Source organism: Dermacentor andersoni, chromosome 11 (assembly GCF_023375885.2).
Source record: "Dermacentor andersoni chromosome 11, qqDerAnde1_hic_scaffold, whole genome shotgun sequence".
NCBI classification, from domain to species: Eukaryota; Metazoa; Arthropoda; class Arachnida; order Ixodida; family Ixodidae; genus Dermacentor; species Dermacentor andersoni.
This window is the reverse complement of record NC_092824.1, coordinates 66,665,792-66,693,011: the sequence shown is the minus strand read 5'-3', so window position 1 is coordinate 66,693,011 and position 27,220 is coordinate 66,665,792. Positions and strand designations below refer to the sequence as shown.

General features: G+C 46.0%; 2 long non-coding RNA genes and 1 other non-coding gene across 4 annotated transcripts; 2 read left to right on the top strand and 1 right to left on the bottom strand.

Moving 5' to 3' along the window:
• Window positions 1–1,394: 1,394 nt before the first annotated feature.
• LOC140214250 (uncharacterized) lies at window positions 1,395–23,755 on the top strand. 2 transcript variants are annotated; one of them, XR_011891209.1, is made up of 7 exons: window positions 1,396–1,489; window positions 13,107–13,199; window positions 15,114–15,218; window positions 18,466–18,560; window positions 19,177–19,315; window positions 20,525–20,689; window positions 22,712–23,755. It is a non-coding gene; the product is annotated as an uncharacterized lncRNA (long non-coding RNA). The 2 variants fall into 2 exon arrangements; XR_011891208.1 differs by having other exon boundaries at window positions 1,395–1,489; window positions 18,466–19,315.
• TRNAS-CGA (transfer RNA serine (anticodon CGA)) lies at window positions 3,395–3,467 on the bottom strand. The gene has a single exon. It is a non-coding gene; the product is annotated as a tRNA-Ser (tRNA).
• A 9-nt stretch (window positions 23,756–23,764) lies between the features above and the next one.
• Window positions 23,765–26,319, top strand: LOC140214251 (uncharacterized). Its single transcript, XR_011891210.1, has 2 exons — window positions 23,765–24,800; window positions 26,247–26,319. It is a non-coding gene; the product is annotated as an uncharacterized lncRNA (long non-coding RNA).
• The last annotated feature ends 901 nt before the right edge of the window (window positions 26,320–27,220 follow it).

Here is a 27,220-nt window from a genome sequence, read left to right as displayed (position 1 = left end):
TGAATACTGATAGTATTCTATAAAGGATAATGTCACAACTCAAAGCCTTAACATGGCAATATTACATTTGTGTGCAGTACTGCACACAACTGCGCGTTAAAACCGTACTTCTTAGTTACTTTGGTTAGCATTCCTTGGGAACTTCCCGCAGCTTGCGTTATGCTTGCCTGTTTGATGGTTTGTATATGCGTATCTAACCTGCTCCACTGCAGCTTTGGTAACGAAGTATTCCGTGGTGTCATGGTCGGAACATAGGGCTGGTGTACTGAGGAAGCAGGGTTCGAAACCAACCTTCGGAACAAGTTGAGTCACTGGTTATTTAAGGTATGTGGCGCTCCTCAATGAACTTTTTACGCCATTCTGGGACACTTTGTCTGTTCTGCTCATTTGTGAACCTATTTGTGAATCATTTGTGACCAAAGATGCTATTTTATAGCATCTTTCGTCATCATGACCATGGCGGTCAATGTAACGTGGTGGCGAAGTGCAAAAACGCCTGCGTACGGAGCATTGGGTGCGCGTTAAGCAACGCCAGGTGGTCGAAATTATCCCGAGTGCCTCATAATCACAATGTGGATTTGGCGCGGAAATGCACCTTATTTAATTTTTTTTACGTGCCATTGGGTGCGCACTTCCCTCCAGTCAATATCCTTCGCGCCAACTTGGGTCCCTGGGCTGTTCTACGGACCCAGTTTCTGCTGCCTGCCCTGTGGACTGGTGACCAGGCCTTCTAGCATGACGGTGTCATGCAGCCCTCCCTGCGGACTTGGTCAGCTGTTCTAGCAGTCTGGAGTCTTGATGCCAACGATGTGAGTCTGGTGGCCAGCTGATGTAGCGACTTGATAGCTTCGTGCCCATAGATTGGGCAGGTGGCCAGATGTTCTTGTGGTGTCCTCGGTTGCTGATCAGAAGATAGCACGTACCTTATGTAATCGCAGATGTCACTTTTTTTTCTGTCCCAATTTCTTTATGAAAAAGAGAAGTTGGGCTAGTTTTTGGTTATCATACGCATAATCAGCGCCTGTGTTAACTTCGTTCATTTCGCGTTGTTTGGTCTTTGCCATGTCTTCGTATTTAAAAATTCTTGAATAGGACAGACTGGTGGACTAGTTGGGAGGACATTATTTACACAGTATAACTAGTGCGCAGAAGCGCTGTGTCCTGTCCTTTTTTTGTCCATGTGCTTATGCGCCACTGTGCAAATTAAAGATTGCCTCCTCTGCAAACGGGAGATGTAGCCTGAAGCGCTTTCGCGGTTCGCTTTCGCGTTGGCTGCCATCTTGTCATTGACGGTGCAGGCGATTCTCACGTGCTTTCGTGAATACCTTTAGCTATAACGTCTAAACCCAACTAAAGCCATTTTTTTCAGGTCACCACCAAGCAACTGGATTAATGCTGGCTGCCAGTTTATGTAGGATAACCCCGTGGTTTCTGGTTCAGACAACGCAGGGTGGACAGCCGGGCCAAGTTCCGCTTTCTAGCAGACGAGGTGAGCGCAATCCTTTCGACTACTTTAAAGTCAATCAGCTTTCCGTGTAGCAGCCACGCGAAGTGCAGAAAGGTGAAGCACTGATAGCGATAGCAAATTAGTTGATAGCTATACGAAGTAAGGCTAGTAGTTTTATTGGCCACATAAACATGCAAACATTAGTGTACTACACAAATTAACAAGCATGATGTCATGTGCACACAGGTGAACATAAGCACATTGCGCTCGACGTCCGCGGAAACTCGGTCAAGACGCCGGAATGAGGAATCGCGGCAGCAGCAGCGAGCGAATTGACCTTCGTGCATCTCTCACTTCAACGCGGCACAAACGTCCAAATCACAGCGCATTCGAAGTTACGAGCACTACGCGCACTCTGAAAACATCGCCGATGAAGATGATGCCTGTGCAGGCGTGCACGTTGGCCACGTCGCAGATTGCTTTCAAGATACGACGCCCGCACAGGCCTCACGGTACGCAGAAGGCGCCGGAGAAGAACGCCCCCCTTTCCCTCCCTCGCCTAGCTCTTGTGCCTCGCGCGCGACAAGACAGCACAGTGTCAGACGTCTTTGTGAAGTTGTCACGAAGGCGATGTGTGACGCCCGTCGAGGGATGAATGCTGATAGCAGATATGAGCACAGAGAAGTAAGGCACACTTGTTAGGACATGTCTTTGGGAAATATTCAGGGAAATTGTTACCTTTAGAAAGCGCGTTTTGGCAGCTTATTGTGTGTGGTTACAGTCGGCCATGTACCCTCGGCTGGGGCGGCTACGTGCTTACCCGCCTGAGTTCCTCATGAGCGGTGGCATCAATATGAGAAGGAACATATTCTTTGGCACTGGGTAGCACACCGGGTTAAAATGAGAAACAACCGCGTTTCCTCTGCCCATGCCGCATCATCAGTGAGTTCAGTATATTGCAAAACGTTCTGTTTTACTCGTGGCCTGTTTAGTTTGTATGCGCATTATCCTTCAAAGTTTTCTTTGTGTGTAATATGTGCCTTCTGTCTTTTGTTCGCTTCTCCTTGCTGCTTTCAGCAACTACATTTTCACTTCGATTGTCCCGTCAAACTTTTAGACCTAATCTAAAAATATTACGAGACAATGATGTTAACATAACGACGTGATGATGATTGTGTTATCGGTGGCGTGACTACTGAACTGCTGTGTTATGATAAAGTTGAACCTAATCACGGACAGCGCGTGCTTCGACAGTGACGATGATGCTTAAGAATAAGAGGCTGCGAAAGGAGCAGCGCGTGCGGTAGAATGTTCGATTGCAAACTTCCAAGCATACAGATTTCTGCCTCTTACGCTAGTTTTCATGGTTGATCGGCGGTCGGACTCGGCAAGGAAACGTTCGTTCGTTCATTCGATATTTCGATTCGTTGGTTCGTTCGTTGGTTCGTTCACTGGTTCGCTTGCTGGTTGGTTGGTTGGTTGGTTGGTTGGTTTGGTTTGGTTTGGTTTGGTTCGTTCGTTCATTTGGTCCATCGTTCGCTTCTTTGTTAGTAAATTCTTCGTTAATTTGTGCTTTCCTTCGTTCGTTCGCTAGTTCAGTCGTTCGCTCAATCAACGGTTGCTGCGTTTGTTCGTTCGTTCTTTATTTTGTTCATTCAGTCGTTCATGTGTTCGCGCTTTTTGGCAGTCATTGTCGATTGTTTCTGCACAATGTTTTTTCTACGACAGCACATAAGTAGTCATGCCAGCGACGTCACAGTCATCAACACATAGTAATCATATTGCGGTCATTTTGTAATGTTATGGCTGTCGTTCTCCATATGTTGGTATCATAAGAAGCCAACAAACACTGACACCAAGGACAAGATAGGGGAAATTACTTGTGCTTAATAAATGAAATAAAGAAACGATAAATTATTGGAAATGAAAGTGGATGAAAAAACAACTTGCCGCAGGTGGGAACCGAACCCACGACCTTCGCATTTCGCGTGCGATGCTCTACCAATTGAGCTACCGCGGCGCCGTTTCCCCATCCACTTTCTTGGGTGCTTATGTTTCCTAGTAGAACCCTGGGAGTGTTGGCACTCTACCGTGGGTTCGGTTCCCACCTGCGGCAAGTTGGTTTTTCATCCACTTTCATTTCCGTTAATTTATCTTTTCTTTATTTCATTTTTTAAGCACAAGTAATTTCGCCTATGTTGTCCTTAACGTCAGTGTTTGTTGGATTCTTATGATATGACTAATAAAAATCGGGCCCCTCAGTTAACCCCCTTTCTTCTCGTTTATTTCATATGTTGGTGTCATCATCATCTACGCGTCACTGTCGCCATGCGGCTGTCGTCGTCGTTTCTGTAACTCATCGACCTCGTCATTGCACTGTCTCGGCCACACCAGTGTAGTGGTTATCTCATAGACCCTATATTGCCATAATATTAAAACTTTGTTGGCGTCATCACTGTTGCGGCCGTGTCCTCGTCTTGCCACTGTCGTCTTGTAACATCATCGCCGTGTGCATGCTTTCACTATATCAACGGCGCACTCACCATGTTTTGTCGTACTTCAATGCTATTGTCTTCCATTACAATATCTCATTTAAGGAGGCACGCAGGCGGGTAGCATACCTGCCAAAGAAAAGCTTTGCCGAAGTGGCGCGTCAGGGGGCAGCGTCACAACGGCCTCCGGCGGCTGTCCGACCCACAAGCAGTGAGTCGGCAGTCACGCCATCTGCCCCCGCGACGGTTGCAGCTAGCGCTGCTCCGTCAACCGAGAAGAAGGAACCATCGACCCCGAAGGAGGGCGCAGCCGAGGCTGCCTTAACTTCCGAGGTTCCTTCCTGCGCTGGCAACGGCCGGCGTAGCCAAATCCCTCTGGGAGCCCCATCGACCTCCGGGCTGGTGGGCGCAGGGGACTTGCCCTCCAAGGCGGGACTCCCTCTGAAATCTTCCCGCTCGCAAGAGCACGTGTCCGGCGCCTCACAAGAGGCAATGGACACTACACCCATCCTCAAGGCGCACCAAGCGCCTAAGGAGCGGCGAGGCTCCCTCGAACGCTCCAGAAAGAATAAAACCCCTATTACAGGGCCTCGAAAGGGTTCTGTAATCTAAGGCATCCCGTCCGTTTCCGTAAACACAGCACCAATTTATTTTAAATATGGATACACAAATCATTCAATGGAACATTAGAGGTCTCCTTACAAACCTTGATGATTTGCAGGAACTCATCCACAAACATGGTCCAAAAGTGCTGTGTTTACAGGAAACACATTTAAAATCTAAACACGCAAACTTTCTCCGTACGTATGTTACGTTTCGCAAAGATCGCGATGATGCCGTCGCATCATCGGGTGGTGTTGCGATTCTTACTCATAGAAGCATTGCGTGTCAACCTTTACAGCTACAAACGCCCCTTGAAGCAGTGGCGGTTCGAGTTGTCCTACTAAACAAACTCATCACCATTTGCTCCCTTTACATACCCCCGCATTACCAACTGAACAAACATGAATTTCACTCCTTGATCGATCAATTGCCAGAACCTTATGCTGTTCTTGGCGATTTCAATGCGCACAGCTCCCTGTGGGGCGACTCTCGTATAGATGCGCGAGGTCGCCTTGTTGAACAGTTCCTTTTTTCTTCTGGAGCATGCCTCCTCAATAAGAAAGAACCCACATATTACTCTCTTGCAAACCGATCCTTTTCGTCAATAGATCTTAGTATAGTCTCCCCGTCTGTACTGCCTGAACTTGAATGGGAAGTTACCGACAACCCTTACGGTAGCGACCACTTCCCTATACTGCTAAGATCATATAAAGAAAACGAATATCCACCATACGCTCCTAGGTGGAAGATTGAGACAGCTGATTGGGAGAAATTTCGATCTCTAACTAGTATCTCATGGGCTGACCTGTCTTCGTTAGGAATTGACGCTGCAGTCGAGTTTTTTACAGCATTCATAATAGATGTCGCATTTAAATGCATATCAGAAGCAAAGGGCTTGGCCTGCAAACGACGTGTCCCATGGTGGAACGACGATTGTAGGATGGCTCGTAAAAAACAGAACAGGGCGTGGGGGTTGCTACGCGCTTCTCCCACTGCAGAGAATCTAGTCAACTTTAAAAAAGTAAAATCCGAAGGCAGGCGAACCCGCCGACAGGCCAGACGAGAAAGTTGGCAGAAGTTTCTATCGAGTATAAACTCGTTCAGAGATGAGGCGAAAGCCTGGAACAGGGTCAATAGGATAAGAGGGCGACAAGCACATGCACTCCCTTTGGTAAACACAGAAGGCGATACCCTACAAGACCAGGCGAACTCACTTGGGGAGCACTTTGAGCACGTGTCGAGCTCAATTCACTATTCCCAATCCTTTTTGAAACTTAAAGAAATAGAAGAACGCAAGCCATTCTTACGAAAATCCAGAGAGAATGAACCGTATAACCAGCCCTTTAGTGTCGCCGAGTTGAGAGCTGCATTGAACACATGCAAAAGCACTGCACCGGGACCTGACCGAGTCATGTATGACATGATCAGAAACTTACATGCTGACACACAACTTACACTTCTCACACTTTTCAACACTATGTGGGCTGCGGGATACCTCCCACCCTCATGGAAAGAAGCGATTGTTGTCCCTGTTCTTAAGCAGGGTAAAGACCCTTCCTTGGCGGCAAGTTACCGACCGATAGCTCTTACAAATTGTCTCTGTAAGCTTTTCGAAAAAATGATTAATCGCAGACTTATACACTTCCTAGAACTCGCCAATACGCTCGATCCCAATCAGTGTGGATTCAGAGAAGGACGATCGACTGCCGATCACCTTGTGCGCATTGAAGGAAATATCCGCGATGCATTTGTTCATAAACAGTTTTTCCTATCAATATTCCTCGACATGGAGAAGGCGTATGACACAGCATGGCGTTACGGGATCTTGCGAGACTTGTCGGGAATGGGCATCCGTGGAAATATGCTGAACACTATTGAAAGCTATTTGTCAAATCGTACCTTCCGAGTAAAAGTTGGTAATGCACTCTCACGTCCTTTTACGCAGGAAACTGGTGTACCCCAGGGAGGCGTGCTGAGTTGCTCTCTCTTTCTCGTTAAGATGAACACACTACGTGCTTCACTGCCACCGGCCATCTTTTATTCCGTATACGTAGACGATATACAAATAGGCTTCAAATCCTGCAACCTCACAGTATGCGAGAGACAGGTACAGCAGGGCTTGAACAAGGTTTCCAAGTGGACAGACGAAAACGGATTCAAAATCAACCCCCACAAAAGCTCCTGTGTTCTTTTTACTAGAAAGAAAGGCCTGGTTCCAGATCCTTGTGTTCAAGTCTGTGGACATCAAATACCTATCAACAAAGAACACAAATTTCTAGGTATTATACTAGACTCCAAGCTTACTTTTATACAGCACATTAAATATATTAAAGAAGAATGTCTAAGGACAATGAACCTACTTAAAATTCTACCCCACTCAACATGGGGTAGCGACAGGAAGTGTTTGATGAACGTTTATAGGAGCCTAATTCGATCACGATTGGACTATGGCGCCGTCGTATATAACTCAGCCGCTCCGAGCGCACTAAAGATCCTAGATCCTGTCCACCATCTAGGTATCCGCTTAGCCACTGGTGCTTTCAGAACAAGCCCGATTGAAAGCTTATACGCGGAATCAAATGAATGGTCGCTCCATCTACAGAGAACACACATCAGCTTTACATATTTCCTAAAAATACATTCCAATCATCAACATCCATGTTTTAACACTGTTAACGATATGACCTGCACTACACTATTCCATAATCGTCCTTCTGTAAGAAAGCCTTTCTCGCTTCGAGTGAGGGAGCTTAGTGAAGAAATGCATGTTCCACTCCTCGAGCTTCGCCTATTGCATCCAGCGAAGCTGCTACCTCCTTGGGAATGGCAGCTGCTACAATGCGACACATCTTTTATTCAAGTTACAAAGCACGCTCCTGAGGCCGAAATCAAAATGCACTTCCTGGAACTCCGGCACAAGCATTCCTGTGCAGAGTTCTACACAGACGCTTCGAAATCAAATGCCGGGGTATCCTATGCAGCCGTCGGCCCATCCTTCTCGGAATCCAACGTACTTCATCCGGAAACAAGCATATTTACGGCCGAGGCCTACGCATTACTCTCTGCTTTGAAGCATATAAGAAAATCGAAACTTCCAAAAGCAGCGATCTATACAGACTCCCTAAGCGTCGTGAAGGCCTTAACCACAATCAGCAAACATAAAAATCCCGTATTTAATGAGCTCTATTCCGTCTTGTGTAAAGCGTACTCATCTAAGCAGCATATCATAATATGCTGGGTACCTGGCCACAGGGGAATTGAAGGCAACGTTCTGGCGGACGAGATGGCCACGTCTATAGCATCGCAAGTCGTTAACCCTACCGCTGAGGTGCCTGTCACAGATCTGAGGCCTTTCTTGCGAAGGAGATTGCGAGACCACTGGCAACGCATGTGGGACGCGGAAACAGATAACAAGCTCCACCTGATAAAACCACAGTTAGGATTCTGGCCCTCTACTACAAAATCGCGCCGAACAGATGTCCTATTCTGTCGTCTCAGAATAGGGCACACGTTTGGCACACATAATTTTCTACTAACCGGAAGTGAGCCTCCAGCCTGTGGTAGATGCGGGGAGAGGCTGACCGTACTCCACGTCCTCCTGGAGTGTCGGGAAGCCGAATCTGAGAGAAAAAGACATTTTCCCTTAGCATATCGGCAGCATATTCCCCTTCATCCATTAATGTTACTCGGCCCAGAACCGCTATTTGACACCAATGCACTTTTAAGTTATCTGAAAGATGTTGTATTGCATGTTGTTAGCCCCACATGTTCGTAGCGCCTCCTCTCTTCAGAGGATGGCGCTGTGATAGTTCTTTCGTATAGCACGTGCCTCTAGGCCCTTGTGGTTCAAGGGCTCCTGCGAGGCAACAGTGCTCCAGCTATTTTAACCATCTCATATACTTTCAATTCTATGTCATTCTTTTACGATGGATTTTAATGTTCATAGTATTCGTCGTTAGTCATGGCCATAATTTTATATCACGTAGATTTTATGCACTTTACAGCAACTATTTTTAGGCCACTTTACAGCCAAGTTACATCTCCATAATACATCGTCAACATCACCACTTGTCATGGCGCTCTTTGGCCACACCTGGCCCTTGCGCCATTAAACACCACATATCATCATCATCCATTACAACCTGTGGTCGTCGTTGAGCCTTTGTCTTCACAATTTGTGTTTCTCTCTCCTACGCAAGCACACATATAAAAAAATTATTCGCCTCACACTTAGAGGTTAAATCCTGTGGGAACAAGGTCCGAAGCTTCCCCTTAGGGTGCGAGATAGGTCGGCCTGCATATCCACAGTGGAGGCAAGCGTAAACATCACGTTAACCACCTGTATAGTGTAGCAGGGGCACTTTGATATGCGCAATCCACAGGTTGCGTAATTAAGACACCTTTGCCTACTCTTCCGGATTCGGCATGACTGCTGCTGCAAGTTGGTCGGTACATCTATTATATATAACCCGCCGTGGTTGCTCAGTGGCTATGGTGTTGGGCTGCTGAGCACGAAGCCGCAGGATCGAATCCCGGCCACGGCGGCCGCATTTCGATGGGGGCGAAATGCGAAAACACCCGTGTGCTTAGATTTACGTGCACGTTAAACAACCCCAGGTGGTAGAAATTTCCGGAGCCCTCCACTACGGCGTGCCTCATAATCACAAAGTGGTTTTGGCACGTAAAACCCCACAATTTAAAAAAAATTTTAAATCTATTATATATATGTGTGCGCGCGAAGGTTAAATCTGAGCCGACTGCAAGTACCAGTAAAAGAGCTCATATAAACCCTGTATGCTTAACCTCAAGTTAGTGCAAGTGCGTGTCTGTGTTCGGCGCAATAGAAAAATAAGTTCCCACAATATCCTAACATATAATATCTGCGCATACCTATCTCTAAAGCACACAGACCTCCCAGTGTATTAGCACAATATTATCAGTTATTGTATAGAATTTTTTTTTTGGTCTAGCCATTAAGTATCTGCCCGTGGGCGGGTTTCATTTCTTTGTCTATGCTTCAGAAAAGATATGGGCCACTGGGGAACATGTACTTGTTTCTTTTTCCGGTCACTATTTTTCACTGGCTAACGTATGTTAAACCTTACCGCTCGACGCAGGACGCTCCTGCATGTACCAGGACATTCTCCATTCTTGTAGCCGATTATTTCGGTGTTATGCGTTGTAGCCGAGCCTGCGTAATTAGATTTCAAGCGTGAGGCGAAGTGTGCATTCTAGAGCTTTTGCGGGCGCCAGCGATTACGCTGGAACCGCGTATGAGTCAAGTTTAAGTGGACCACGCGTGTTACTCTCAAGGCCAATTTCGACGATCGCCGACTGTACTTGCTGCTATCATTGTGCTCCAAGTGCCACTTGTTTTTTTTTGGCCATTTGTTTGCCGACTAAAGAGTATTTCGTGAAGGACAGCTTTGCAACTGTATTCACAGTCTCTACAGCCTGACGTTATGGTAATTGATTGTCTTTGAATTAGTCACTAGGTTTGTCTCAGTGGGTGTGCGCAATTTCTTGGCTAATCGTCCAGAATGAGTATGTGCCACTAAGGCACAAGTGTCAGAGAACCCTTAATATATGTCACGCATAAGTTAACGCCTGGTACACTTGCTTCAGCGGGCGGAAGGAACACACGAACGCAAGATGCAATACACACGTAACATTCATTCAATAGGCTATTTTAGTAACGGGAACACACGGTAAGATTCAACACTTATCACACACGGACTGCGTCCACCCTTGCTCAGCTTTCCGCTCACACTACCGCGTTTACAAACGTCTGTGCGGCGATCGTCTATTCGCTGTAGTAGTGGCGCTTACAGTACCGGTTCTGTTCGACGCGGGTATCGGCGTCCCCCGGTCTGTGGTCCGTCGATGCGATCTGGTCGTCGTCAGTCGTTGTTAGTGTCCGGCGTCACCGATGCCCCGGTCGACGTGACGAAGGCACGGTCGCTGAGGGGCTTGTCGCGCTCCGGCAGAGCGCGGCTCGTGCCGGCTGGCGCTCCCGGTGCGCGCCGGCCCAGCGTAGTTCTCCGGACGGGACGGTGACTGGCTGTAGCCAGCCTCCGCGCGTCCACGTTCAGCGGCACAAACGCTGACGTGTCCTGGCGGGTAGGTCCGGGCCAGCGGTAGTTCCGGGGACGTCGGACATCTGCTCGCCGAGCCTGGTACTCGGATGGGACGTCGATGTGTCGCCGAGGAACTGGGGCAGGACCCAGAGAGGCGATCTCCGGCCGTCTTCTCCTGGAACGCTGCGCCCTGGCCACCACGTCCTTCCCTGCGCGCGCCCCTTCTCCAAGATGGCGGCTCCACGCGCTCGCTTCACTCTTTCTTCCTCGTCTTCTTTCTTTCTTTATGATTGTCACTCCTGACAATATATCTAGACGTATGTCGTACTTCTCTATGCATACTCCTGCCATCACCATTCTTCCCGCGAGAAGCATCGTAAGTTCCTTTTGTCCTGATGTAGTCGCTCCGTAGATGTCTGACACTGTGTAGCCGCATGACTTGGTGCATGAATCTCGGCTTAGCTTGTGGTCGGTGTATTCTTTAAACATTAAAAATTATGGCAGAACTCACCTGATGATGAATCTCGATGGTAATGCCATTAGCATTAGAGCAGTGCGACGACACACCGTATTTTTCAAGCCATGTTTAAGATCTGTAGTTGTTAGTCTCAGACTTCCGTTGTTTTGGTTAGATGCCGCATGACTCGATATTCTCCGATGTTGCTACGGCACTGACTTGCCATAGTAACGCTTGAGGATTGCGGCTTCACGGCTACTGTATGACGTCGATGCAATAACGACTATTCAATGTCACAGAAGGAATGGCGTCGATGAAACGACAAAAGAGTTGTGACAACGACGGGATGATGACAATGAGATGACAATTCATAAATCATGACGCTGGTAGAGCGATGACAGCGTGATGACACCGACATGAGGACAATTGGAGGACACGAATGTAGGAGCACGATTGCCTGAAGACGACGGTATGGCCACAACCGGATGACGAAGTCGGAAAAACGATGATGCCATGCCGAGGATCGTATGACAACGGCGTCCTAATCAGTATTGATTGACGGCAGCATAATGACGATAGAATGATGGATTGACTTCGGCGGAGCGACGGAAGCAGTATGACGACGACAGTAGGACCACAATGGGATGACGTTGCTTAAGTGAAGACGGGGGTAAAAGACAGTGGGACGACAATGGCATGCGACAATGGGATGAAGACTACTATGCTCGGACGACGGAATAACGATATTGGGCGTACAAAATCAGATCGACGATGCAGTGACCGCAACTAAATCACGACCACGGTATGACGACTAATTTGTGACGATGACGCAATGACAACGATGGTTTCGCGAAAGTATGAGGACAATCAGACGACGACGAGTGTATGACAATGGCGTAACGACTTGATCACGAAGCCTCTATCACAACGCTAGTCAGAAGTCAGATGACGTGACGGGAGGCCGCTGACGAAGCTCGAATGACGATGATGCAACCACAAGGGCATCACCACCACCAGGACATACATAGAGGCCCAAGCTATTAGGCAAGTTGGCCTACTGGGTTGACCGTACAAGGCATGACGACGACGGCAAGATCAGAGTGGAATGAAGGAACTGGAACTACGATGAAATCAGCATTACGGCATCATGACCGTGAGCACACATCTATTAGCCCATGCGGGTAGACAACTTGGGTCATTGGCTTGGTATCGGAGGTTACTAATCGTATTGCAGAAGGTTTCTCCTCGCAATGATACACACATAATTCAAACACTAAAAATTTGGTGTGTTGATAACGAAGACTTGACCCTTCAAAAAAAAAAAAAAGAAAAATCTGTCAAGCACCGCAGTCCTTCCGTGGCATGGGCGAAAGAAGCAATCGATGACATATGACATCATACATAACGCGGGCAGAACTGCACGCTGGGTTCAGCAAAGGTCCAATGATCATGGACAAAATATAACAATATGCTGTAGACGTCCAGTCTGCAGGCTTGCAGCTATCGCTAAACGATAAAAGAAACTCGAGTCTTGCATAACCAGAACAATAAACTAATGCCAGAAATGGGAGGCAAAAACATAGGCGGTTGGGTTTGTCGCGCGTTAGGCGCGCATGGGTCGCTTGTTCTGTAACGTAGGGAATTACGGTATCGTGGAGTGGATGGGCTAGGCCTTTCTGCACAAACTAATGTCGCCATCCTAATTCTGTATAGCCAGACAACATTCCGGCCCTTGCCTTTGCGTTTCAGCTGGCGTTATGTATATGGGACTACGTAGGGGTCGGAGATCACATTTCAGGCAATTAATTGGGAGGCCATCACACCTGCCCTGTGCGGGAATACGACAGGATAGAGTTTCTGGTTCTGTGCCAAGCTTGCTACCTGACGGTTTACAGATTAGGTCAGTGTTTGGTCTCCTCATATCTTTCACCGTGTTTCTCACATACACGCGCAATGCCTTTCTTTTTTCATGTGTGCCGAGAACGAACTGCATAAGATCAACATGGTCGTGTCGTACACCTATCTACCAGGCAAAGACCAGTCTGGCCTGGCCTTTAGTGCGGGATTACCAGGAAGCATGAGAGACAGCACAGCGTCCGACTGTACGATTAAAGGAGAGCAAGGTGAGCGAATAGAAGACGTGACTTCATGTGTCATAATCTTTCTATTGCCTATCACTCTGCCGAGACAATTACCTATAAAACAATTTTATGCACCGTAAGCACAAGTACGCCAATGGTTCTTGTAATTTTTGGCACGACGCCGCGAATTTTCATTTATAATTTTTAAATACTTAATCAAATATTTTTATCTAGTGTAGCAAGTTATTCTACCAGGCTAATGTTATAATTAGCGAAAAATTCAAACTGGGTGAAATGTAACGTATCCCATGAAGCAGCGAATTAACAGGGTATGAAGTTAATAGCAGTCAGGCGCTGCCTGTCAAGCGAAAGTTCATTGGTAAGCAGCACGAATGCATCTGCGTCGTTCACAGCATGTGGCGCTGCTGTACACTCATTCAGTTATCAGCAAAAGTTCGCCTTGCCTTGCTGTTTTGCGTGCGCTACCTCAATGGCTACATTTATCACTCCGGAGTCCCAACTGTAACTTGCCTATAATCGCATAAAAAAATATGTCCCTATCTACAGACTGCGGCATCCTTCATAATCCCCGAGTTACTTCGGTAAATTATACACCAATTTAAAGCTGCAGCAAAAAGAAACGTAGCACTGTTTTCATAAAGGCATTCATGCCAGCCGCGGAGTCGCCGCCTCTCGAACGCCGTCGTTGGTTGCTCAGCGTGTACGCTACTCAGTTAGAAATGGCAAACATGTACAAAGTTTAAACGCCGGTTCTTAGAATTGATCCTCCTTCGGTTATCTTAAACAAGCATGGTGGTTTATATACCATAATCAATAAGATGAGGCGAGTACGTACTGAAAATAGAAACGGGGCCAGTCTTTCGTTCTGCTGATGATCACAAGGTCACGCGCGCTCTTAAAGGGACACTAAAGGGAAACAATAAATCAGTTTAGATTAATGAAGCATTGTTTCAGAACTCTGCAGGCAGTCATTTCAAAAAGATAGTTTCAATATTAGATGAGAAAATGAAGGTCCAACTATCAGTATTTGAATTTCGCGCCGAAACCCCCGTGCCGGTACGTCAGCGTGACGTCAGGTATTCCAAAGTATGTTTTCGCATTTCGGCCGCATTGACGGAGTAAAGGTTCAGGAAACTTGCCATGTTTAATATCTGGTTCCTTTAGAACACAATGTAGTCAATCTGTACCGCTATATATAATTAGTAGGCCCTAGAAGATGCCTCCAAAATCCAAGACGTCACAGCCCCCAGGTGCGGGAACTTAAGTAGGCGTCGCCACCTGTATTTCGTTCTTGCGCTTTTTCTGGCTTACCAAACGTTTTATCGTTGTAAGAGTGGTGTTTTTGGTGTTGTAGAAAGGTAATTTACTGATGCAGAAGAAATCATCTTTCACTTTAGTGTCCCTTTAAGCATCGCAGGTGGCAACCAACTGCTTCTATTTCTTTATCACAATAGCTTTATCGAAACCGTAAATTGGGCGAATTGTGAGGCTAACACACTCCAGATAAGTCTCTTAGTTCTTTCAACGCTGTTTGATTTCGGCAACTACTTTGTACTTTTAGTAAAGAAATGAACGGGGCTAGTGGTGGACGTTCATGATTATAATGCGCTTAGTGCTAAACTGACGAACGTGAAAGAGAGGACGCGGACGTACGTAATGCAACGTACGTCCGCGTCCTGACCTTCACGTTCGTCTGTTTAACACTAACCGCAATATAATCATGTACTTTGTACTTGAACGGTGGTGTAGCCTGCGCTGATATTGCGGCTTGTTTTTCGGCTTGGCTACCATTTTGCCCTACGTTGGTGCATGTGATCACGTGCAAGTGTGCCCACCTACTTGCGCAAATGCCTTTGTCTTCACTCGTCAGGCCACAACCTTTTTCGAAGGTGCCACAAGGTGGATGAAAGAACGTTTGCTTGCTCTTTCGTGTAGGACTTTCCCGTGGCCCATGATTCCAAGACCGCGGGCATGGACAGCTGGGCTAAGTTCCGCTTCGCCTCAGAGGAGGAGAGCAGCATCCTAGCTGCAGCATTCGAAGTTAAGTAGTTACGCTCAACGAACTCTTCGTGTAGTCTCCTTGTGACATGTGCCTTCGGCTGATTGTCTGCGCCTCTAAAGCGTTATCCTTTGCAGCTTGCCATGTGTATCAGCGGTTCGACAAATGCATTACAGCTGCGAGTTCAGTTAGGCGCACCACTGAATATGATGTCAGCGTGTTGAAAATGTAGCTTTCTTTCCTTATTCGGAAACGTAATTCAACACTTGTTGAAGGGGTGTTCAAGCACTGTTGAAGTCAGCTATACGTATTCCAAAGTTTTGACCTAGTTGACCTTTTTTGTCATGGCACCATAGGTAGATAAAATGACGAATCAGGGATACGTCGATAACAAATCGTGCAGAACGAAAAATTGTGTGGAGATGCAACGCACATGTGGGAATTATTTTAAAGTGATACTTTATAATTAAATGTACACATGACCCTTAGCTGTATTGCACTTAATTTTAAGTTTCACCCAAGCTACCAATTGGATCCAATGCAACGAGTAAATTCACGAATTCTTTCCATCACAAAAGTGATGCTTTCACCTCATAAATGTTTGTACTTGTTCACTGCATCATTCAGAAGCGGTTCCGAAGCACTCACGAAATAAGTCGGATGCACAGCGTGAGACGTCTTAGTGGCGATATCACGAGAGTGAAGGCGGTGCTTCTCGAGGAGAGAGAGAGAGAGAGAGATAACAAGGGCATGGAGGTTAACCGGAGGTAGTTATGGTTGGCTAACCATCATGGGGAGAAGGAGCAGGGAGATAAAAAAGAAAGCGGAAGGGATATATATATATATATATATATATATATATATATATATATATATATATATATAGAGAGAGAGAGAGAGAGAGAGAGAGACGAGCGCGAACGAACCGCGTACACTGTACATCGGTAGGGAGGCGGCGTTCTTAAGGTCTATTGCGAAGGATGCTGATGACAGCTGTGCGCGCAGAAAAGTGGGACCCATTCGTAGTCGCATGTATTCGGGGCGTATTCGAGGCAACTAGTTGTCATCTCCATAAAACGTAGTTCGGCAGCTTTGCATAGGCGATCACACACGACCAATAGCACCTTCTGGTGTTGCAGCTGCGAGCTCGTGCCCATAAGCGTATTTGAATAGTGATATTATCTTTTAGAGAAAAAAAGCATGTTTCCCCTAGCCATGCTACGATATTAGTGAAGCCAGTGTATTCGCGACATATTGGGGTCAATTGAAAGAAAGAGCCATTAGACGGTCACAGAGGGCCGTGAACCTTCTGCTGCTGTTGCAGCGACAAGCTTTTCTTTTAGTATTATTTCAGAGCGATCTTATCGTTATGCTAAAGAATTTGTTCGATCTTCGTCTGTGCAGTAGGTTAAAATTAAGAACAATCGCGTTAACGTTATCCATGTTGCATTATAAGCGTGACTGGTGTATGACAGAAAACCTTTCTTTCTGCCCGTGCCTGCTTTCTCTGTGGACGATCCTTGCAAATGTTTTCTGTATGCATCACGGGCGTTCTGCCTTGTGTTCACTTATGTTTGTAGCTTTCGGAAGCTGTTTTCACTTCTCCTGTGACCTCGTTCTTTAGGAGTTGATTGTGGACCCTAGGAATTTTGTTCGATTCAATTAACATATAATAATAATAATAATAATAATAATAATAATATTAATAATAATAATAATAATAATAATAATAATAATAATAATAAACATTCAGTGACATGCTGAGCTCGACAGCAAGTTTACCACACAGTTGCCTTGTCAATTTCGTTGACTATGTCGTCGGTGGTTGCAGAAAAGGTTGCAGCAGGCGTTGTCGAATGCTTCAGCCAATAGCATTCTTGCCTCCTTCGCCCGTTTTCTTGGATGGTCGGTGGTTGGACTGGGCAAGGAGTAATTAGGCTTGGTCAGTTGCTGGCTTGGTTTGTTGGTGTGTAGGTTCTTTGGTTCCTTCGTTCGTTCGTTATATAGATAGTCCGCTTGTTCAGTCGTCCATGAAGTTGGCACGTCCAGTTACTTGTTCGTTGGTTCGTTCAGGCTATTCGCTTACATTGGCCATCATCGTCAGTGTTTTCAAAACAGTTTCTTCCTGTCACAGCACTGTAAGCAGTTCTGCCACCGACGACATGGTCAGCATCACTTAGTCGTCAAATCACCACCGTTTTGTAATCTCGAGGTTGTCGTGCTGAGCATGTCATTGTCATCTGTGGCCGCAATGACACCGTCGTATACGTGTTTTATTGTCGGCGTTATTGTGCTGTCGTCGCCGCACCACTGTTGTGTCTTTGTCATCGCCGTCATGATCATGTTGGTGTCCTAGGCAACCTTCGTCGCAGTCGTCACCACCACTGCGGCCGCATCGTAATCCTACTACAATCGTCTTCGTCACATCGTCGCAGTGCTCGGGTTACCACTCTCATCATAGCGCCCTTTTCATTCTTGTCGTACTTCAACGCCGTCGTCTTCGCAATGTGTGGTCGTGGTTGTGCCTTTGTCTTCTCATTTGGTGTTTCTCTCCCTTTCTCCCACTCACACGAATGTACACTCACACACAGAGAAATGATTCGCCATAGGCGAAGGGGTTGAATCATCGGGTACCTGGGCCCGGAGCTTCGCTTCCGGGTGCGAGATGTAGATGGGCATGCAGACCCGAACGGTGTAGGATAGCTTAAGCGGTACATACAGCCGAATACTGTAATAGGATTATCTTTTATAGGCGCAATACAAAGGTTGAGTAATGGTTTAGGTACGTGGATATTTTAAAGCGAATGTTTCTTTGCCTACCTTTGCGTGTTTAGTGTGGCTCATGCTGCTGAGGTGGCTGCAGGCATCGGAGATCGGAGAGGATATATATATATATATATATATATATATAATATAGACAGACAGACAGGGTGTGCCAGCTAGCTTTATTACTAGTTTAAAACTATGCAAATGCCATGTAGCTGGACCGAGCCACGGTAACACCCCGGCAAAACTCTGTTTTTCTAATAAACAGCCTCTCTCTCTCAACCAAGGTGGGTCACAGGTAATTTTAGTGAATTGTTCACCTAAATGCAGAGCAGTCAATATTACTGAAGAATTAAGCGAAAAGCATGCGCAGCACTAAGGAGGCCACAACTGTCGAAATGAAATATATGTGAGGCGTGTATCAACATTGATGGAGCATGTGGCAGGAAAACAAAGTGTATTAGCCTATTATTTATCCAGGGAGAGTTAATGCAGTGTTAATTAACATGAAATCGTTTGCAGGACTGTTGCGGAGCAGGCAGGAAGCTGTCTGTCGTGCTTAAATGAAGCAGTTCGCGTGTTTGTTGCAAAATGAGATCTCCGTGACAGACACAAAGGTAAGATACGTGCACATCATTGTCTGTCGACTTTTAACATGGCATTAGGATTGCTTTCATGGAGTAAATGGACATGGTATTAGGGGTGTGCGAATATCCGAAATTTCGAATAACAAATTGAATATATTCTTATACAATTCAGTCTTCTAATTGTCCCTCTTTATAAGTTTAATATTTTTCGAATATTTCTCAAATATTTTTAAATTGGAAACTGTGTTATGAAATCTAATAGTGGAGTTGCAGTACGGTACCGTTTGTCCTCGCATCTATATTAGGCATACAAGTGAAGTTACGCAAAGGACCAGGCTACGTAATTTGAGCCAGTTGTACCACCTTTGACAACTTAATAAAGTAATATCTGATAAAAAACCGATATGTTGCCTTGCATATGATGTATGCAATTCCATCGTAAACCCGTCGTTGACACCTCGTCACACGTAACATTTTCACGCCAAACTGGTTTGAGAAAGACATTGGCCTGATTGACGTAATAGTTCTGCGGAAACCCGCAAGGTGGAGAGAAGTAATTAATAAAGGGAAAATTAGCCATCCACCCGTTCGCAGCAATTGCTACAAAGGAAACCCATACGTGTTCCTCGAAAGATAAGCCTCGCAGTTGAAGAAAAATTCGTCCTGGTCCGGGACACGAACCCGGAACCACCGCCTTTCCGGGGCAGCCGCTCTACCCTCTGGGCTAACCAGGCAGCTAGCAGATGGCAGGGCGAAGTCGAATTTGTCAACAACTTGAAGCAAAGGCAAGAGTTTGACGTATAGTTCTGCGGAAACCCGCAAGGTGGAGAGAAGTAATTAATAAAGGGAAAGTCAGACATCTACCTGTTCATAGCAATTGCTACAAAGGAAGCCGTATGACTTTCTTTTGTAGCAATTGCTACGAACTATCTGATTTTCCCTTTATTAATTACATTGGGCTGATCTACCGCACTTGTAGGTGATAGAAATGCGAATCAGTTTTTGAAACTTGTATCAGAATCATGGGAAAGTATTTTAAGTGGAGTTGTTAGCACAATTTGTTTTATTTTCCATCATGATGCTGCTCTCTAAGAGCAACATATAGCAATTTAGTATTCCTGCTAAACTGTTTTAATGTAAACAAGTTCAATTATGATCGCTGCTGGTGAATATTGCAATTCTGTCACATCAGCTGTTATTTCAAGAGGTGCGCACTACTTGCAAAACAAATTGCAAAGTGGTATTAGCTGACGAACTGACGCAACTAAAGTTAAAGATTCATGTTAGAATGCATGTCCTCGTTGTCGAATTGAATCAGTGGAAGTCAAGAAGTAACCTTAGTTGAGCAAGAACTCCCGTGGTTAGCACTAGTTTTAAGAAATATCTCCGATGAAATGCATTGATTATCCGGTTGAAACTTGTAAGCATTCCTTCTTGTTCAGTGTTCACAGTGTGAACTGGAGCGCCAATGCATTTCATCACACATTGCTAAGCAAATAATTTTTGCTCAAATATCGCTTTGTTCCTGTTCAGCTTCAATTTCTAATTTCAAACGTGTGAACTAAAGTTCACTAACCTCACTAATTACAATACTAACATTACCAACCTAACTTCACTAATTATGAAGTTAACAAGGGGTGTTTTGTTAATGAATTAACATCACTCTGTAAATTGTATTGCAAGTATTGTCCACCGGTGCAACAATTTGGCTGATGTGCTAAAATTAAGATGTTTATCACAGGGGACCCTTAAGTCTGCTCCTATTAAAATAGATAATCTTGCATGACCAAACATGTTTCCCAGATACCTTTAATTCTACAGATTTACGGTCAAAATATCAGTGCTGGTATACCCCTGCTGCCGTGTTCTACACCCAAATGAATGTTCTACTAAATGGAGGCTCAATAGTTATAACCTGATGAAAAAATGTTTCGTGATAATACCACATTTGTTACATAGCATGATGACAGGTGACTTGAGCACTGTCTTCGCAGCGTCTACGATATAGCCATGGAGAAGCGGCTAGAGACAGAGACCGAGGAGTGCATCGTGAAAGCCGAGCCGATCCAAGACGTGCGCCTGGTTGAGCTCTTCCCTTACGTTCGAGAAGATGGCTCCCAGAAGCACGGAGATGAAGACGGCAAGCAACATACGACAAAGTAAGGGTACCACGTTGAATGGGAAAGTTTAGATCAGTGCCCGTCTGTGCAACGACGAAGAATCAACGGAGAACACCAGAGGCTATAACATGTAATGATCGTTTGCCTTCGATTACATTTATAATTTAATTTATCAGCACCCACTGTAGTAAGTAAGTTGTGGTTATGGCTAATGACTGCGGTAATGCGGATAGATAGGTAATGCGGTAATGTATTTCGAGATTGCGGATAGATCTCAGTGGTAGTGACCACATTTCGATAGAGGTTAAATGAAAAAACGCTCGTTTACTTAGCTTTAGGTGTACGATAGAGAGCCCCAGGTGGACAAAATAAATCCGGAGTCTCCCACTACGGTGTGTCTCATAATCAGATTGTAGTCTTGACACAAAACACCACAATTTATTTTTTTTCTCAGAAATTGGCCGATACTACTAACAAAGACTTGGTGCCATGCCACCCAATGATGGACCAAAAGAACGAAAAGTGAGAAGGATTGTTACATGATATGACCAAATAATGCAAATGTCAGTGTTATATTTGCGACTGAACAATGTCCCAATCCTAGAAAGTTTCAGAGCAAAGGTTACACCATGCAAATTACTAGCAAAAACATATACGAAGAAAGTATTGAACAAAATGAAGTGTCCTCTCCTTCCATATCCTGTTTTTCTTCGTGACAGATACAGCAAAACCTTCACTCAAGCCTTTAAAAATAACCAGCACGTTTACAAGCTATATTAACCTAGTTGACACGTAAAGGGATATGACCTCCTACAGGTGATTTCAATATGAAAGGGAACACCTACTTAGGTTTAAAGAACCCGTTGTTCCAGAAGTATTGAGCTTGAACAGAACTTTCTGACGAGTACTAAGCTATCACAAGGAAGAAGGATGGGTCAGGTGAAATTTAATTTCAACTTGAAAACAAAATGCCCACCAATGCAAGTCTGTTCTAATAGGCAGATCATGCGTGAGCAAAAATGAGCGCTCCCCTATATATGGTTCGCTTCCAAATGTCTATACAAGGCTCCGGTGGGCCGCAGGCTTCGGTAGTTTCTGCAGTCCATTTCGTAAACCTTACAGGTCTAAAAACTCGGAGTCCTTGATCTATCCGCGACAGTGTCGAATTATTTCTAAACCGTTTTGACGTCACAGTTCCGGAATCTCACGTACGCAGGAGGCCGTGAACTCGGCTAGGTATACGAGGCGTTGACGACCTCGTAGAGAACTTAGAGAGCTGAGGGCAAAATACTGGTGCAACTGGTCGCTTCTCTCACTCGAAAGCCGACGAGAGATGGGGTACATCTTCGTCCTACAGTATACTCAAAATAGGCGGATGATGATGATAATAAAAGCGTGGCATTTCTGTGCTGCACGCGAAACCTTTCGTAAGGATAGCTTGATCTGTGCCTTGCATTCAGAGCATATAATCACTCGTTTCTGTATCAGAATTCATATACTGTGCCGATTCGTAACCTGGACTCGTGATTTTGGCAAACTTTGGCAGTCTTCTCAAAGGAGCAGTATGTAATTCACCGGTGAATATTGGAAATATTCAGGGTTGTTTGCTAATTATAAGAGGAGCCATGAAATGGCTTATTTTTTCCGCCTAGAGTTGTCCCGCATGGAGCATGAGGGTTGAGCTGCGTTTTGTCACCGAACGCCAGCTAGACGCACACGCTGCAGTGCGAGGGTGTTGTGGCGTTCGATAATTTCGACACTATCTTGTTGTTTAGTTTATATCAACTATAGTACTTGTATACTTGCTTGACGATGCGTATTCTGATTATAATAATTTTTCGTAGAAAGCTTAGGGCGTGTTACCTACTTCTCGAGTGTTTCGAGGTGTTTTCTTTCGACTGCCACTTTGCATGACCCGGGTCCGTTAATTTCGTCTTCGCGCTTCCCGTAGCCCCGCCTTTCTATGGAACAGGATGCCAATTCCTGAAAACTGAGTAAAATACGGGACATGCATCTCTTTCTGCTTGAAGGATTCTCAAATGATTGGTTTTTTTTCTACAGTTCCTCAGCGGCGTGCTCACCGAATGTGGCGATGATGGCGAGGATATCCCCACCGCGGACTTCGAATGGCAGTCCTTCGTCAAGGAGCAACTTAGCGCGCGGACCACCGAACAGTCGCCGACTCAGGCTGGAGAGATTCAGCTCGGACGTCAGGTCTCGAACCTGCCTCAGAGTGGCCATACTTATCGTCGCGAAGACGTGGTCATTGGCTCCATTGCCGAGTATTCCGACAAACGCGTGGTTACGCACACACAAAAATAAAGACTCACAACACCGCTGGCCAAAAGGATAGAAGACAACGACGATGACGACATGTAACGCCCATGACGTGCAAGACGACTCATACTTAATTTACCACGAGTCGAACTGACAAGTGTTTGCGAGGTAGGTCCTGGGTAGCCGAAATAGAGTACCGATAACACGATGGCCTACCGAATTATCGAGTTCGTAAAGGCAGAGGAAAGAAGAGTGAAATTTATAAGCAATGGTTCCTTGGACTAGTTGGTTACATACATGGGTTGGGGTCACAGCGATCATCCTGTTTAGCTCTTGTCAGTGTTTTCCAGCTCTAACTTTTAACTGAGCGTTTATTTCCAAAATACCACCGCGTATGTAGGGCCGCGCACCGAAATAGTCCCAATCACCACACATGGAAGGATGAAAGATGCGGGAGCAGCATTCAGCTCGGTCTACGCTACTGAAGCGAACAATGGCTAACCTGTCTTCACAACGCTCTCCGGAAATCATGTTCCCATAAAATTTCTAGAAGATTTGACATGCAAAAAGCGTGCATGGAACTATGGTTGCCCTGACCATGTATCAGTAGCAGGAAGTGCGTTAAACAGAGTAGCATGCACATGAGCAGTAGTGATAATACGAAAAAGGTCGTTGTGCCGTATTTGCATAACCTATCACGCGCACTAAAGAAACTTGGACGAGAGGTTAAAGCAGACGCAGTAGTTTCTGCTCTGGAGAAATTGCTCAGCTTATGCAGCGCCACTGATCAGTCTGTTAAAAAAAAACGCAGATTGCAAAAAGAATTTTCTACTCTAGTGCCATGCGTAAAGAATGTCTATCGCCTTCCGTTATCATGCAGGAAGATTTACGTTGGACAGCCTGAATGATACGTTAAGAGAACGTAACCGGATATTAAATCGATGCTAAGATGCTTATGTGTCTGTGCAGTCCGGTCATTTCGGGCGTAAACTCGTTTACGAAGCGGTCTGTTTTATTTGAACGCAAAGTTACGCGAGAAGTTGACGCTGCTTTGATAGCGAGGACCTCTGATAGCTGCATTAGTTGCCCTTCACTTGCCCTGACTGCAAGTGAATTGGCGTTCCTTCAAGCGGTCGGTTTTCGTGGGTGGTGGTTGGGACGTTTTCGGTGTGCGGACCTGCGACTATGTTGTTTTTATGGAAATAAACGCTCTCTTGAAATTTGGCGCTCGTAGTGTCTCGCTCTTGTCCGTGTAATCCAGTGCCGTGACCCCCCATTGCTGAAGGAGTGGAATGTGTGTGGATGGGACGAATAGCTCGAAGAACGGAAAAGTACACGTCGCGCATGACTGCAAAATTTGGCTGGGATGTTTACAGCGAGCCGCCAATGTAGTTCAGGACCATTGAACCCTGTAATGCTTAAGTCATGTTCAATATACTGCGTAGTTTGGACGCCGAAATCGAAAATTGTGCGCGTTACACAAAGTAGCCAAATTCCACATTGCTAAAAAAAAAAAAAAACGCTAAAAAAATTTAGGTGGGACATCAGAAAGGGAGAGACGCGGCGCTGTGCGTTTCAAACGGCGCCGTTCTTTTTGAACATGGGGAAACTACCAACTCGCCCAATCTGCCGCTCTTTAGCCATATTCGCCCGAGCCAAGTGTCAGTGTTGAATAGCTTAGGAAGCCAACTACTAGCGACAGCAATGATTCCCGCTGGTCATAGACCATTCTTTAGCACAAATATGCCATGGATGGCGAGAAATAATGCTGAGGAAATTCGGCGAGTTTTTTATGTAGAACAGTGGCCATTACAACGTTAAATACTCCCCAGTTCTGTCGGTGCCAATGTTTTTGGATGCCTTCGACGGCAAGGTAAGTGTTCACTTCAATAACCAGTGGCTTTGTAAGTGGGCAACGAAGCCCGACACTACTACTACTGCAATATCCACAGTGCGCCTTTGAGACGTACAACAGGTTCAGTACATAAAAAAATATCGGATTAACTTATGACGCGCGCCTCAATTGGCGCCTGTGTATTGATTGTGTAGCCAGAAAACGTACACATGTCATTTCCATTTTCCGTAGGCTAAGCAGCCTCCTTATAAGAGCCACTTCAATATCGCATGTACTTTCGCGCAGTTTCGTAGTTTGCCAAGAGAAGGAAAGCGCAGTCGAGGACGGCAGAAGACTAGGTGGGGCAATGAAATTAGGAAATTCGTAGGCGCTAGTTGGAATCTGCTGACGCAGGACAGGGGTGATTGGAGATCGCAGGAAGAGGCTTTCGTCCTGCAGTGGACAAAAAGGCTGGTGATGTTGACGATGATGTGCTATCGCGTACGTTTCTCGGGTGCTCCGCCTTATTTTATTTCCGAATGAATAGTTGTGTGCTTGTGCTTAGCCCAATGCTTTCTTAAAGCTGTTCCAAATATTGTCTCTGTAGAATCGATTTCCTTCAGAAGCTACTGCCTTCGGGCTCTTGCAAATGTGCTTGAATATTTGCGAGTAACTGCTATGGCGTTCTGAAACATTTCTCTGTCACGTTAATTTTGACTTGCGTACTTGTAATGTACTTCCGGTTCCCGGCAGCTGGTGGTTTTTCTTTTTTTTTGGTACTGCAAAATTACTTCAACTTATTTCCATCGTCCCTGAGACGTATGTGCACATTTGGACTACATAAACTAAAAGCTGAGGATCAGCAAATGGGCAGAGCCGCCTCTTCATTTTACGTGTACGCGTGTTCCTTGACACGCCCAGAGTAATGCTTTGTTTCATGTATGTTTAAGGGCTTCGAAATAAAGTTGCATTGAATTAATGCCGTGCGTGTCCACTCTGACTTCGTTTTCCTACAAACAATAAAATCGTACATACATTACCGTGTAGATGACTTTGAGCGCGGAGAAGAGCCAGAATGTCAACAGTCAACCGGAAACGAAAAAAAAAATCAAATAATGGTGTTTCCGCGTACTTTTCTCTCGCGTTCCACAATCTTCGCTAACAGCCGTGCTTATTAGCCGGAGGCTTCCGTTAAGCTGTTCCAAACATACCTGTGGAATGGATTTCGTTGTTTCTCGCACAGATACAGCCTTCTGGGTTTTACGATCTCCAGGACTTCGGAATTGCCACTAAGAATTTGTGATAGTATTTGTTTTCCCCTGCCAGCGTTACTTTCTATTCCCGGCACCTGTCATTCTAGTAATGAATTCGATGTCATATTTGTGAGAAATTTGCACTTTCGGCGTCATGTGCGCGCATGTATACGGCGTAAATTGAGGTGAGAATGTTCGGTTTTTGATCGTCCCTCAATATTGTTTTTTACAGGGCCGGAGGAATGCTTTTGCTGGTGTACGAATGGTTAAGAGCTTCGAAATAAAGTTACGGTGTGTGGAATTAACGCCCGTGCGTGTCTGGTCTCTGTTCGCTAGCATTTTCTTTCAGCGTGGACAAGCGTCTGAGTGTCGCCAGTCAATCGACAACTAATTCTGTCAAAGGGGGACGTGGGTCTTCTCATAAAAGGAATTGAACAGCTTGCTATAACCGCTCCTCGCAGTGCTACTAAACCGGGTCAAGGAGTGAAATAACTACAGCGTGTTCAGTGACGCCCGATACAGTTCCGCTACGCTGCTGCAAAGTGTACGCAGAGTGTAGCGTAATGTGCACATGAGCACGCGGATAGAGCATGTGGTATGTTGTCGGCAGAACGAACTGTGTGGCCAGCTAGGCAGCAATAGCGGCCCAGCTGGCCAAGCTACTGGTCGAGAAAAAAAACGGTGTGCGGTGTGCCGTTCCGGTAGCCGAGCGGCTTGAGTGTTGATCTCGTATCCTTCAGTACGGTGGTTCGATTCCCGCTGCCTGCATCGCTGTGAAAAAAAAAAAAAGGCAGCGATGCGGATGCCGGGGCTCGAAGTGCCATCCATGAAGGTTCGAGGTGGACCGTTAAGGCTGGGTCTCGACCTCTAGAGGACCTCCTGCATCGTAGTACCGGCGTACGCATGGCCAGTGCGCGGATTGAAGGCGGTGCGGACGTCGGCACAACGACGCAGGTGACCCCCTAGGAGTTATGTCGCCGTGCAGCTTGCTGCCGGAACTGGGAGTTCCGGCACCCAGCTGTGCTCTCGGCCGCCGGAATGTGGCGGATAAGAGGGAGTTTTGTGTCATGGTGCACACTATTTCCTCTCGCTATCCCCCGGGTATCCTAAGAGGGTGGATACCTGCTTCTTTTGGGGGAAGTGCGGAGGGCACCCCACGGAGAAGGGCGACCACACGCGAAAGAGACGACGCCCAGAGAAAACCGA